This window comes from Schistocerca piceifrons, chromosome X, assembly GCF_021461385.2.
Source record: "Schistocerca piceifrons isolate TAMUIC-IGC-003096 chromosome X, iqSchPice1.1, whole genome shotgun sequence".
Lineage (NCBI taxonomy): Eukaryota > Metazoa > Arthropoda > Insecta > Orthoptera > Acrididae > Schistocerca > Schistocerca piceifrons.
The window spans coordinates 146,431,844-146,447,653 of record NC_060149.1 but is presented as its reverse complement, the minus strand read 5'-3'; positions in this window follow the sequence as shown (position 1 = coordinate 146,447,653).

The window sequence follows — 15,810 nt, the reverse complement described above, 5'->3', positions numbered from 1 at the left end:
CATACATGAAATATGAGGAATGTTGTGACTTCGCATAGTGCGAAGACGTTTTCCGGCACAACATAAGACTGAACGTGTCTCGTCTACTCTGGAAAACGAGGCACACGAGAACGCTGTCCGCAGCGGCAGATTTGTTGCGAGAAACATGTGGCCACAGGCCGTGAAACAGCGCATTTCATGCGCGCTCTCTATAGCCCACACAGTGCATAAACGCGGGGGCCGAGCGGAATATTAGCGAAGTGTTACAATGAGACAGAAAACGGTATTGGCAGGGAGCATAGCTATATTATTGACAGAATCATGGTGAAGATAGATTCAGCAACAAGTCACACACTGACTAAGCAAAGAAAATCGTACACCTGCCTAATATCTTGTAGGGCCCCCGCGAGCACGCAGAAGTGCCGCAACACGACGTGACATGCACTCGACTAATGTCTGATGAAGTGCTGGAGGGAATTGACACCGGGAATCATGCAGGGATGTCCATAAATCCGAAAGAGTACGATGGGGTGGAGATCTCTTCTGAACAGCACGTTGCAAGGAATCCCAGATATGCTCAATAATGTTCATATCTGGGGAGTTTGGTGGCCAGCGGAAGTGTTTAAACTTAGAAGAGTGTTCCTGGAGCCACTCTGTAGCAATTCAGGACGTGTGGAGTGTCGCATTGTGTGCTGGAACTGCCCAAATCCGTCGGAATGCACAGTGGACATGAATGGATGCAGGTGATCAGACAGAACGCTTACGTACGCGTCAACTGTCAGAGTCGTATCTAGACATATCAAGCGACCCATATCATTCCAACTGCACTCGTCTCACACCATTACAGAGCCTCCATCAGCTTCAACAGTCCCCTGCTGAAATGCAGGATCCATGGATTCATGAGGTTGTCTCCATACCCGTACACATCCATCCGCTCGATACAATTTGAAACGAGACAAGTCCGACTATCCAACATATTTCCAGTCATCAAAAGTCCAATGTCAGTGTTGACGGGCCCAGGCGAGGCGTAAGACTTTGTGTCGTGCAGTCATCAAGGGTACACGAGTGGTCTATCGGCTCCGAAAGTCCATATCGATGGTGTCTCGTTGAATGGTTCGCACTCTGACACTTGTTGATGGCCCAGCATTGAAATCTGCAGCAATTTGCGGAAGGGTTGCACTTCTGTCACATTGGACGATTCTCTTCAGTCGTCGCTGGTCCCGTTCTTCAAAAAATGGTTCAAATGGCTGTGAGCACTATGGGACTGAACATCAATGGTCATCAGTCCCCTAGAACTTAGAACTACTTAAACCTAACTAACCTAAGGACATCACACAACACCCAGTCATCACGAGCCAGAGAAAATCCCTGACCTCGCCGGGAATCGAACCCGGGAACCCGGGCGTGGGAAGCGAGAACGCTACCGCACGACCACGAGCTGCGGACACGTCGGAGATCTGATGTTTATCGGATTCCTGATATTCACAGTACACTCGTGAAATGGTAGTACGGGAGAATCCCCACTTCATCGTTGCCTCGGAGATGCTGTGTCCCATCGCTCATGCCCCGACTATAGCACCACGTTCAAACTCGCTTAAATCTTGTTAACCCGCCATTGTAGCAGCAGTAACTGATCTAACAACTGCGCCAGACACTTGTTGTCTTACATAGGCGATGCCGAGCGCAGCGCTGTATTCAGCCTGTTTACATATTCTGTATTTAAATACGCATGCTTATACCAGTTTCTTTGGCGCTTCGGTGTATAAACCTTGAAAAACGGACCCTTGTAGAATAGCTTAAACGAGTAATAACCTGAAAGTTCTTTTTTAGGTTAATGCCCTCTTTCAGCTGTTATTTGACGACATGAGTCGGACAATGGTAGGCACGGTCCAAAGTCGCGTGGACATACCCAGCGTAAGGTCATTGAAGATGAGCAAGAGCATTTTTTATAGTTGAGTGCCAGGCTCGAATTCGTCATTTACTGAGGACCACATCCACCCAGTAAGGAACTGAAGTATTAATTTCTGTTTGATGGTGCTTTCATTTGACTGAATAAAATTACAGTAAATCTTATTACATCAAACTGCCCACATTAACGAAACGAAGTCATTGACCGTCCTGTAATAAGAACTCTGAAAGTTATAGTAAGTTTTAATGACGTCAGTTAAACGTTTACTAAACGCAAACATGCGTAGTTACCTTAACACATGATGCTTCTAATGAAAGATAAGTAATACAGCTATAATCAATGAACACCATTTATTTATTTTTATCACAAATAGTTAGCACGTGATGACGGATTCTGACACTGCTTCATACGGGAGTTAAATCAGAACTCAACAACAAACTCAGATACACGTATTATGATGACAGAATTGTGTAATTCCGCAATATCCATATCTTCCTACGTGCTAGTTTCTAAGCTTTGACATGTACTCAGTTCTAATCGCATTTATTAGTTACACTGGCTATTTCTTAGCTGTTAGTTCTAATCGCATTTATCAGTTACACTGGCTATTAATATAGTCATTAGTAATTAAAGACTGGTGCATCTAGTTTAAAGTCTGAGTGCATCGCTGAAAAGAGCGCGTAAAGATTCTTTTGGTGAATAGATCGCGTAAGAACTTCAGTGGCTATTTTCAACATTGTTTTATATTCAATACGCTAGGCACGTTGCTGTTAAATAAAGCTTTAAGTAAACTGCTGAACCTAGGTTATGTTTTGGAAAAACTGCACTTTTGTGGTGGAAATAGTGATTCACTTTGTAATTCGACGCTTAATATTTTCGTTGACACAATCACACAAAATATTTTATACCGTTAAGTGGTATCGGCCACCGCAGACCACATCAGGACTAGAAAAGAGAAAGAAACGAATATCTGTTTTACTTTATCAGCTCTATGCATGCGAACAACATAGAAACGTAAAACTGAAATGCCCTGTCAGACAGCACAAAACACAAAGTAAAAACGTTACCCGAGAGCTATTACCCCACTTCTTATGCACAAGCGCATGACGTCTGGGCACAGGGTTGGCAGAGGTTACCATAATGGCATAACTGAAAATTGCCTTTTAATTAACAAATCTTTTAACTCTCGCAGTACCAGCGCAGGGGAGGAGGCACTTTATGCCCACCTAAGATTTTGAAAAAAATTATTGTTTTTAATGATTTCTTATACGATATTCTGTAATTCTTTAAAATTTTTCAGTAAAATTTAAGTCTCGGTAGTGAATGTGACTTTTTACAGCAAATATAATATTCCTATTTTCAGGTTCAGAACCCTTCTTAAATATCTTCTTCTTTCGCTTACGCCATAGTCCCGCAGGGTCGGCGTGGTTAGAACGGATTTGGCAAGGTTAGTTTTAGGGGTGGCTGGAAGCCCTTCCTGCCGCCACCCCGTACCCCCCAAGGATGGAATCAGTGTAGCCCAGCCGTCTGCATCTAGTGTAAGTCGTGAAATAGTGCGAACGTGTTTCAAATCTCTGCGACGCGTGTAACTGAGGCGGAACGTGGGGACCAGCACGGTATTCACCTAGCGGGATGTGGAAAACCGCCTAAAAACCACATCTAGGCTGGCCGGCACACCGACCCTCGACGTTAATCCGCAGGGCAGATTCGATCCGGGGTCGGCGCGCCTACCCGAGTCCAGGAAGCAGCGCGTTAGCGCTCTCGGCTACCCTGGCGGGTCCTTCTTAAATATCTATATAGCTTTAAAAAGTATATTGCGAATAAAAGTCGACGTCAGTTAACAAAATTTGTGTTTTTAGAAGTATTATTGTGGTGGTCTAGGGTACTCCTCCCCTTGGTGTACACATTATAGCAAATGTGCTGGTATTGCTAAGATTGTAAAATGTTGAAATGTGTGTGAAATCTTATGGGACTTATCTGCTAAGGTCATCAGTCCCTAAGCTTACACACTACCTAACCTAAATTATCCTAAGGACAAACACACACACCCATGCCCGAGGGAGGACTCCAACCTCCACCCGGACCAGCCGCACTCTAAGATTGTACTAAAAGATAATTTCAAGTTCTGGACCCTTCTTATACATCAGCACCTATTTAAAAAGTATGTTAATAAAAGTTAACAAAATTAACGAAATGCGTTTTTTAACTTATTTTGTTGTGAGCCTAAGTGCAAAAATAATGGCTCTGAGCACTATGGGACTTAACATCTGAGGTCATCAGTCCCCTAGAACTTAGGACTACTTAAACCTATCTAACATAAGGACGTCACACACATCCATGCCCAAGGCAGGATTGGAACATGCGACCGTAGCGGTCGCGCGGTTCCAGACTGAAGCGCCTAGACCCGCTCGGCCACTCTGGCCCGCAGTGCTCCAAAAGAGGACACGCAAGTGTAGTGTAGACAGTCTCTTTAGTAGAGCTGTTACTTTTTCTATGTGTTCTGCCAATAATTCCAATGCTAATTAACTCGGAAACGGCGCAACATATCTACGTTTCTCTTAACAATCATTTCTCAGCACATTTTACCCTGCAACACCCTTACATGCTTTTCACGCTGTTTCTGAAACCCTGTATAAGCACCGACATGTATGCAAGGGAACGGAAACTTTTTAATCGCCCCTTCTACAAGGTGTACAACTTTGCTTCCGCCGCTTTTTCCCCAACATTTTAGGCTTTAATGAAACAAATTGGTTACACATGTATCATTCAAAGTATTTTCCATCGCTTGCCACTACTTTCTCCCATCTTTCGGGCTGTGTACGAATCCCGTGTCGAAAAGATTGTTGATCTTTTGAAGTGATCCACGAATCGATCCAATTTGTGACTTCTTCATGAGATCGAAAGTGTTGGTCAGCCAGGCCATGCTCCATTGATCTAAACAGGTGATAGTCAGAGGGAGCAATGTCTGGAGAATACGGCGGGTGGGGCAGGACTTCCCATTTTAACGTTTCCAAGTACGCTTTGACCTCTTTTGCAACGTGGGGTCGAGCGCTGGCGTGCTGCAAAATCCCTTTATCGTGCCTCTCTCGCTGTATTGCGGCCGTTTGTCTTTTAATGCTCTTCTCAAATGCATTAACTGCGTTCGATAACGAGCACCTGTGATTGTTTCACTTGGTTTTAACACCTCATAGTACACGACACCGAGCTGGTCCCACCAAACGCAGAGCGTGATCTTGGAGCCTTGAATATTCGGTCTGGCCGTCGACGTGGAAGCATGGACGGGATATCCCCATGATTTTTTGCGTTTAGGGTTATCGTAATGAACCCATTTTTCGTCCCCGGTCACATTGCGATGCAGAAATCTCTTTCGTTTTTGCCTCTGAAGCAGCTGTTCACAAAAACAAAAAAAAGATGGCTCTGAGCACTATGGGACTCAACATCTGAGGTCATCAGTCCCCTAGAACTTAGAACTACTTAAACCTAACTAACCTAAGGATATCACACACATCCATGCCCGAGGCAGGATTCGAACCTGCGACCGTAGCGGTCACGCGGTTCCAAACTGAAGCGCCTAGAACCGCACGGCCACACCGGCCGGCCTCACAAACACACAAACGCCGTTCAACGTCTCTTGGTTTCAGCTCACACGGGACCCAAGTTCCTTCTTTCTGAATCATGCCCATAGCCTTGAGACGTTTTGAAATGGCTTTCTGTGTCACGCGCACTAATCGTGCCAATTCTTCTTGAGTTTGACGGGAGTCTTCACTCAGCAATATCCCCAATTCTGCGTCTTCGAAAACATTCTCTCTTCCACCACTATGGCGGTCCACGACGTTAAAATCATCGTTCTTGAAGCGTTGAAACCACTCACGACACATTCTTTCACTAATAGCGTCCTTACCATACGTATTTGAGAGCATTCGATGAGACTCAGCCGCTGTTTTCTTCACAAATGACGAGAATTAGGCTCGTAAACTAACATTTTCAATCAAGAACAACTTTATGATGCTGACACAAATCGATTAATGTTTGAATGAGGTTATGTTGACCGAGGTCCAAGCTAACTGCCTGACGCCTGCGATCTGTTTCTTTCGACAGCTACTTACCGTTGTCACCAACATCGGCAAACGGCGGAAGCAGAGTTGTACACCTTGTACAAAGACAAGTCGCCCACCCAGAGCGGCGTTCCGTTTTTTGATCATTAATTGAAACCCTCAGCTGCCGACAGGTGTTGTTGATATACCTCGATGGAGACAGCTGAAAATGTGTGCCCCGACAGGGACTCGAACCTCCATCGAGGTATATCAACAACAGCTGTCGGCAGCTGAGCGTTTCAGTTAATGATCATTTATTCTAGAGAAGCTGCACGGTCATCAGTGGTATCTGTTCTTTCGAGAACAGTTACTATCTTCATATATATTTCAGTTTTTTGTTTCTCGAGACAAATTCCCCTCCACGGACAGCATTTCCACAGTGCAACACGAGACGAGTGTACCAGTAGCCATGCAGCCTGCCGACGCGCCAGGAGCAAAATGTTGAAATGTATGTGAATTCCCAAGGGACCAAACTGCTTAGGTCTCGGCCCCTACACTTACACACTACTTAAATTAACTTATGTTGAGACCACATACACCCATGCCCGAGGGATGACTCGAATCTCCGGTGGGAGGGGTCGCGCGCTCCTGGACATGGCGCCTCAAACCGCGCGGCTACTCCCCGCGGCTAAATTGGAAATTTGTGATAATGTCTTAATGGGACCAAACTGATGAGGTCATCGGTCCCTAAGCTCACGCACTATTTAACCTAACTTAAACTAACTTACGCTAAGGACGACACACACACACCCTTGCCCGAGGGAGGACTCGAACCTCCGACAGGGGGAGCCGCGCGGACCGTGACAAGATGCCTAAGATCGCGCGGCTACCCAGAGTGGCGCGCCAGGAGCAGTTTCTCTTTATACCCACGATTCTCTTTCTCAAGCTGTGCGAAAAAGTGAAGTGTATCTGTATATTTCACTGTGTTGATCAGTGTACACTAACTTATTCTAGGTTTCTGCGTAAATTTTAGTGCATCTGTATTGCGTGAGCCGGCCGGGGTGGCCGAGCGGTTCTAGGCGCTACAGTCTGGATCCGCACTGCTGCTACGGTCGCAGGTTCGAATCCTGCCTCGGGAATGGATGTGTGTGATGTCCTTAGGTTAGTTAGGTTTAAGTAGTTCTAAGTCCTAGGGGGACCGATGACCGCCGGCCGCAGTGGCCATTCGGTTCTAGGCGCTACAGTCTGGAGCCGCGCGACCGCTACGGTCGCAGGTTCGAATCCTGCCTCGGGCATGGATGTGTGTGATGTCCTTAGGTTAGTTTGGTTTAAGTAGTTCTAAGTTCTAGGGGACTGATGACCAAAGCAGTTAAGTCCCATAGTGCTCAGAGCCATTTGAACCATTTTTGGACTGATGACCTCAGAAGTTAAGTCCTATAGTGCTCAGAGCCATTTGAACCACTGTATTGCGTGAGCTGACTTCGGAGTGTTGTAAAAACCAGAAGTAGCGTAGCAGCAGCATTTAGAATGCGTCTTGCGTCTATTTGGGTTTGTGTTATATTCTTTGTGATATAGACGAACAGCGATTTAAGCTGGATAGCAACTGCGCCGGTTGTGCACGGATGCATAGGGAGTTGTCCACCGTCCGTAAACAGCTGGAAGCTGTGTTGACCACGGCCGGCAGGTTTCCGGCTGCTGCCCCAGCTGCGGTGGCGTTGAGGCACCGGAAACAAATGCTTTGGTACCCCTGGTGTCTGTTGCGTCGCTCGGAACCGCTCACGTCGCAGCGCCTTCCGAATCGCTCCTCCAGGGCGGTCGGCACTTAGCTGATGGTGACGTTTGCGGGCTTCCAAAGAAAAAATTAAATGATTGTGGCCCTCAACTACGTACCCTCAGACTCAGGGTTGCAATATTAAAAGTTTTGACTGGTTTCGTTGCCTAGGGGCTGGGATATGTAGTTGCCGCATTACCACCCAAATACTGCTGAGTCTACAGTATACAATATGAATATACACATGAATCGAATGGTTGAAAGTTCCTATCACTCGGCAATAGCGGATTTTGAATGTTATATAGAAATTTATAAATGAAAGATTGCAATTAAATAAATTCTGCAGGAACTATTTTAACTACTTTAAATGATGAATACGATAGCAGAAGCACCTTTAAGAATGTCATTTATTACTGTATAACACTTTTTGGTGTCGATGGTCCAGCACTTATATAAAATATAAGTTGAATAACAGGGAAACAATAGATTCCTACTTCACGTAATTAGTTATGAACAACAACATAGCTCGCGAGTTATTCACTTCTAAATGCATGCTACGTCTTCACTGCAGAAGCCACGGTAATCTCAGAAGTGCACAGGTCGGCACTACGAAATATTTCTACCTCTGGCGACCACACACAAACTGCTCCACTCTCCAAGTCTTTACCGCGACCGTGCGTCCGTCGCGCCGTACTGTCCAGGACTCTTCCGTGCCCTCTCCCGTACTGTACAGAACTCCCCTACCCTCTCTCGAAACGATGCATCTCCCCCACTTCCATACAGCCTCTCCATGTGTCCTTTTTGGAACGATCGCTGTGATTGGTTTGAGCGCTCCCGCCCTGTCGCCAAGCCAACGCACTCTCACAAACATAATGAAACACATTCGAAATACCGGATTTACATTTAAATAACTTAAAATTAAATAAATATTCCTATGGTTGGACCATAAACACGCTCTAACACGTATTATTAAATACATAAACAAATTAAATAAACATAAATCAAAGGAATAGAACAGAAGTAAGCCAGTAGCCTCATGTCTCTGTGCTTTCTAAAACAGAGTAAATAATTGACTAGTTTCTTCGTGAATCGTATATGTCGGATATAAACAAAAACATAGATGAATAAATATATTTAAAAGCATGCTTCTACCGCTTTTTCGTGTAACTGTGGAGTACTTATGGCCTGACGCGATGAATAGTAATTGGCCACTTTGACCTCCAATAACTCATGTATTATTCAAGTTAGGTGCCTGTAATTCATACAAATTTAGGTTTACATTAATAGCTTTCTAAAGACACGTCGATCGACAAAATCGGATGAACCGTTTAGATTTTTGAAATTCGTTGCTGGGTGTTACTTGTATAATTTACAGTCAGATACTAAACTTTAAACTAATAAAAATACCGAAAATCTGATCACACCATCAGAATCGTCGTGCAAATAATGGTAATGTACATGTTTATTTTTAAGGTATCATGATTCCTCTGGCTATTATTAATTTCTACATGAGCTGTGTAATGTCTGCCATTATGGTTCCACAGAGTCCGCCATCTTTGGCACTCCGCGGCATACAAATCTCCTTCATCGACACAAAGCCCATTACGCGACGCAGCGTTAACATGGAATTCCCAGCCACGTGGTCGGCCTGGTGCTACCCATCTTGCTCCGGTTATCGTACGGTGCTGATGAGCTCTGGCTTGCCTAGTAGCCCGTGCGGCCACGCCAACTCCGAACTTAGAACATTTCCAGGTTGCCACAACTCGCCCGTCACCTCACACGTTCGACTCTCTGATCATATTTCACCATTATATGCTCAGCTATCCTGGCTCTCTAAAACAAGTGGAGAGATTTCCATACACTCTGTCTCCTCTACTGTCTTATCAACGTATGATCTCCCTCATATCCCTCCTCGACCTCAACGCTCTTGTCTGAACAACAAGGCAGAACCATCCGTTCCCATCAGAGCAAAATCATATCTGTCCCACGTCATCTCTCAGCCACTTTCTCGAAGTCTTTTTCAGTAGCACGATCTCGACTCTGGAATATCCTCTCTCATTGTAAAATGTTCAAATGTGTGTGAAATCTTTTGGGACTTAACTACTAACGTCATCAGTCCCTAAGCTTACACACTACTTACCCTAAATCATCCTAAGGACAAACACACACACCGTAGGATTGAAGCGCCTGTAACCGCTCGGCCACCGTGGCCGGCTATGGAATACTAGTATTCCGTATTTGTATCCTAGTATTCCATATTTTTACCGTAGTTTCACAATCTGTTTTACTTATAGGAATTGCTTCAGAAATGGTTTCACAACCTTGAAAGCAGTGGAATGAGTCCGCTATGCAAATAGCAATTAAAATGTCAGCGAATTTTGAGGATGATATTTTTAGTGTGAAAAATCATTCGCCAACCCTTAGTAGCGTTCTGGACAGCAGTGTATTCACTTATGAAGATGGCAATTGTTTCTTTTGCTCAAGTAAATTTTCGCAGAACGAGGCAGGGGAAAAACGGGTACCGTGTTTAATGTGCGAAATGTGGGTGCACACTCAATGTGCACGTTGCGGTAAAGGACGGTAAGCGTATGACTTCTGCAAGTGAAATTGCTTAGAGTAAGGAATTTAATAACTGAAAATGGTGTATTTCGCGTGTTTTTTATTTTGTGTTACGATGTTTTATAGTGTTTACTGGGACAATGGAATGAAGTCGAATTAAATCAGGTGATACTGAGGGAATTAGATTAGGAAATGAGACACTTAAAGTAGTAAATGAGTTTTGCTACTTGGGAATCAAAATAACGGACGATGGTCGAAGTAGGGAGGATATGAAGTGTAGACTGGCAATGGCAAGAAAAGCGCTTCTGAAGAAGAGAAATTTGTTAACAGCTAGTATAGATTTAAATGTCTGGAAGCCCTTTCTGAAAGTATTTGTATGGAGTGTAGCCATGTATGGAAGTGAAACATGGACGATATATAGTTTAGACAAGATGAGAAAAGAATCTTTTGAAATGTGGTGCTATAGAATAATGCTGAAGATTAGATGGGCCGATCACGTAACTAATGAGGAGAAGGTTGTATACATGGAAGAACCCTGGAGATACTAAAAGGTATCAGATAGATTATATAATGGTAAGACAGAGATTTAGGAACCAGGTTTTAAATTGTAAGACATTTCCAGGGGCAGATGTGGACTCTGACCACAATCTATTGGTTATGACCTGTAGATTAAAACTGAAGAAACTGCAAAAAGGTGGGGATTTAAGGAGATGGGACCTGGATAAACTGACTAAACCAGAGGTTGTACAGAGTTTCAGGGAGAGCATAAGGGAACAATTGACAGGAATGGGGGAAAGAAATACAGTAGAAGAAGAATGGGTAGCTGTGAGGGATGAAGTAGTGAAGGCAGCAGAGGATCAAGTAGGTAAAAAGACGAGGGCTGGTAGAAATCCTTGGGTAACAGAAGAAATATTGAATTTAATTGATGAAAGGAGAAAATATTAAAATGCAGTAAATGAAGCAGGCAAAAAGGAATACCAACGTCTCAAAAATGAGATAGACAGGAAGTGCAAAATGGCTAAGCAGGGATGGCTAGAGGACAAATGTAAGGATGTAGAGGCTTATCTCACTAGAGGTAAGATAGATACTGCCTACAGGAAAATTAAAGAGACCTTTGGAGATAAGAGAACCACTTGTATGAACATCAAGAGCTCAGATGGAAACCCAGTTCTAAGCAAAGAAGGGAAAGCAGAAAGGTGGAAGGAGTATATAGAGGGTCTATACAAGGGCGATGTACTTGAGGACAATATTATGGAAATGGAAGAGGATGTAGATGAAGATGAAATGGGAGATACGATACTGCGTGAAGAGTTTGACAGAGCACTGAAAGACCTGAGTCGAAACAAGGCCCCCGCAGTAGACAACATTCCATTGGAACTACTGACGGCCTTGGGAGAGCCAGTCCTGACAAAACTCTACCATCTGGTGAGCAAGATATATGAAACAGGCGAAATACCCTCAGACTTCAAGAAGAATATAATAATTCCAATCCCAAAGAAAGCAGGTGTTGACAGATGTGAAAATTACCGAACAATCAGTTTAATAAGCCACAGCTGCAAAATTCTAACACGAATTCTTTGCAGACGAATGGAAAAACTAGTAGAAGCCAACCTCGGGGAAGATCAGTTTGGATTCCGTAGAAATACTGGAACACGTGAGGCAATACTGACCTTACGACTTATCTTAGAAGAAAGATTAAGGAAAGGCAAACCTACGTTTCTAGCATTTGTAGACTTAGAGAAAGCTTTTGACAATGTTGACTGGAATACTCTCTTTCAAATTCTAAAGCTGGCAGGGGTAAAATACAGGGAGCGAAAGGCTATTTACAATTTGTACATAAACCAGATGGCAGTTATAAGAGTCGAGGGACATGAAAGGGAAGCAGTGGTTGGGAAGGGAGTAAGACAGGGTTGTAGCCTCTCCCCAATGTTATTCAATCTGTATATTGAGCAAGCAGTAAAGGAAACAAAAGAAAAATTCGGAGTAGGTATTAAAATCCATGGAGAAGAAATAAAAACTTTGAGGTTCGCCGATGACATTGTAATTCTGTCAGAGACAGCAAAGGACTTGGAAGAGCAGTTGAACGGAATGGATGGTGTCTTGAAGGGAGGATATAAGATGAACATCAACAAAAGCAAAACGAGGATAATGGAATGTAGTCGAATTAAGTCGGGTGATGTTGAGGGTATTAGATTAGGAAATGAGACACTTAAAGTAGTAAAGGAGTTTTGCTATTTGGGGAGCAAAATAACTGATGATGGTCGAAGTAGAGAGGATATAAAATGTAGACTGGCAATGGCAAGGAAAGCGTTTCTGAAGAAGAGAAATTTGTTAACATCGAGTATAGATTTAAGTGTCAGGAAGTCATTTCTGAAAGTATTTGTATGGAGTGTAGCCATGTATGGAAGTGAAACCTGGACGGTAAATAGTTTGGACAAGAAGAGAATAGAAGCTTTCGAAATGTGGTGCTACAGAAGAATGCTGAAGATTAGATGGGTAGATCACATAACTAATGAGGAAGTATTGAATAGAATTGGGGAGAAGAGAAATTTGTGGCACAACTTGACGAGAAGAAGGGATCGGTTGATAGGACATGTTCTGAGGCATCAAGGGATCACCAACTTAGTATTGGAGGGCAGCGTGGAGGGTAAAAATCGTAGGGGGAGACCAAGAGATGAATACACTAAGCAGATTCAGAAGGATGTAGGTTGCAGTAGGTACTGGGAGATGAAGAAGCTTGCTCAGGATAGAGTAGCATGGAGAGCTGCATCAAACCAGTCTCAGGACTGAAGACCACAACACAACTGAATAGAACCGGGTAGAAGAGAAATTTGTGGTGCAACCTGACTAAAAGAACGGATTGTTTGCTAGGACACATTCTGAGGCATCAAGAGATCACCAATTTAGTACTGGAGGCAAGAGCGCGGATGGGGGGAGGGGGTATAAAAATCGTAGAGGAAGAGCAAAGGATTAATACAGTAAGCAGATTCAGAGGGATGTAGGTTGCAGTAGTTACTCGGAAATAAGAGGCTTGCACAGAATAGAGTAGCATGGAGAGCTGCATCATATCATTCTTTGGACTGATGACCACAACACAACAGTGTTTTCTTTGATAATGAATTATTAAATTTTCCATTATTTGTTTTAACTTTAACAACGAATGGAGTATTCCATATTTGTATCCATAATCTTAAGTGCAAAAATGTCAAATTTTGTGTTAAGCCTAATTTAGAAATGTTCCTAATGTAGTAGGTATTCGAAAATATAGGAAGCATTAAATTATATCCCAAAGTATGTGTTACAGATACTTTTTTGCTTAATGTGAAAAACTGAGAAATTTTTGAGCGAAAAAATGGTATTCCATATTTGCACCACTTCCTCTATTATACTTGTAGTATAAGTACTACCAGTATTAAATTTATTAACTGTTATTCAGTACTATTAATTCACATTGTCTCTACAGACAGTTACTATTTGCCATGTTAAAACGATTGTTATTTCTTAAGTAACTAAGATGTAAATGAGATAGGGCCTGAGGTCCTAACGTGATTAGGTTAAATAAGTAAAACTGGTGAAAGGTGACGGAGTCACTAATCTCTGGGGGAGGACGAAAGTGAGATTTGTCCGCGTGCCGGTCCCCTTGCACCTTAAAAACAGGCCTTTGCATTCTCAGTGCCATAAATACATTTGAGCCAGTACGGGGTGATTCGCCTGTTGGGACTGGGGCCGAGCTTCCAGAGATGTACGGACAAGTGCAGAGGCTGGGATTGCTTGTCTCTGGAAGCTGCAACGTGAGGCAGGGATGTAGCCCCTTAAGGAAAGAGTGGGCAGATCGGAAAAGAAGGCCAGTGTCCACTCTCCGAGGCGTCACGTCTGGAATGTGGCTCTGCGACTGAGCACAGTGGACGCTCCCGGCTGCAAATCGTTGCTTATGTCGGGACGGATGACGCGTGCCGCCTGGTTCATAGACCATCCTCGGTTCCTACAGGCACCTGGCTGATTTGGTAAAGACAGCTAGCCTTGCAAGCGGATTAGAACACAGCTAGCGTTTTGCAGCATCGATCCCAGAACCGGTCGTGGCCCACCGGTTTGGAACCGAGTGGAAGGCTTAAATCAGCGGCTCACACGATTCTGTGACGATCTTGGAGGAGGCGGATTTCTGTACCTCTGCTGTCTGGAGACTTATAGCTCTCCCCCCTTCCCCCTTCCCCCGTTAAAAGGTCAGGTGTGTAGTGCACTACGCTCAGGAAGCGACTACTAGCGTACCAGAGAACGTGGGGCACTCACATTGTATTTCTTAGGATAGAGAAATCACTCCATGCGCCTGATAAAGGAGACAAGGGAGAATATTATCTCCATTAATTCAAGATCGTAGCATTCGTCACGGCAAATCGGAGAAAGAATTAGTTAACTGCAGGAGCTTCTATGGAAAGGTACCAAAACCAGCCTCGCTTACAAGTGGTAACAGTGCCCACATGCTACTACAGACAGTAAGCTGGCGGAAACCAGATGTTTATAACAATGAAGTTCTAAATTCTAAATAAAATGTACAGGGTGACTCAAAAGTCCGTTAACATTTTAAAATTCAGTACTTCACGGAATAATGGAGGTAGAGAGGTAAAACTTAACACGCGTGCTTAAAATGACATGGGGTTTTATCGAAAAAAAGGTGACCAAATGGCCAACAGATGGCGCTTCATATGACGTGAAAGTAATAATTAGCATAACGAGTGACTTTTAGCAAAGGCGATGTTCTTTAAAACAAATGCTCAACGTTCGGCCGTCATTCATCAACAGCACCTGTAGTCTAGGGACAATCAATAATAAAAACGGACTGAGGACTGGGGAGCTGGAAGTCAAGCTTGGTTCAAATGGCTCTGAGCACTATGTGACTTAACATCTGAGATCATCAGTCCCCTAGGACTTAGAACTACTTAAACCTAACTAACCTAACGACATCACACACATACATGCCCGAGGCAGGATGCGAGCCTGCGACCGTAGCAGCAGCGCGGTTCCAGACTGAAGTGCCTAGAACCGCTCGGCCACAACGGCCCGCTGGAAGCCAAGCATGACGGAAGTGGCGGCTTAACACGCGATCCTCATCAAACGTTGTGTGTCAGAGATCTTTCACACGTGTAGCAATACGGGGTGGAGTGCCATCCTGCACAAAGATCAGACCTTGCAGCAGATGTTTATCAGGCAGTCTAAGGACGATGAAATTCTGTAACATATCGGCATACCTTGTACCTGTCATGTTGACAGTTTGAAAAGCAGCACCCCGCACTTCGTAGACGAAAAAGGGTCCAACCACGACTGATGTGGTAAATGCACACCATACTGTGACTTTCTCGTCATGCAACTACAGTGCTAGGGTTTCGGTAGCTCATTTTACACATGATTCTCACGTGGCCTCACTGGCGTGTGACTGTCCATCCCCATCTGTTGCACTCGTTTTTGGTTTCAATAAAACACCATGTCATTTCAAACATGTGTGTCAATTTTTATCTCTCTACCTAGAGTATTCTGTGGATAAGTGCATTTTCAATTGTTAACCG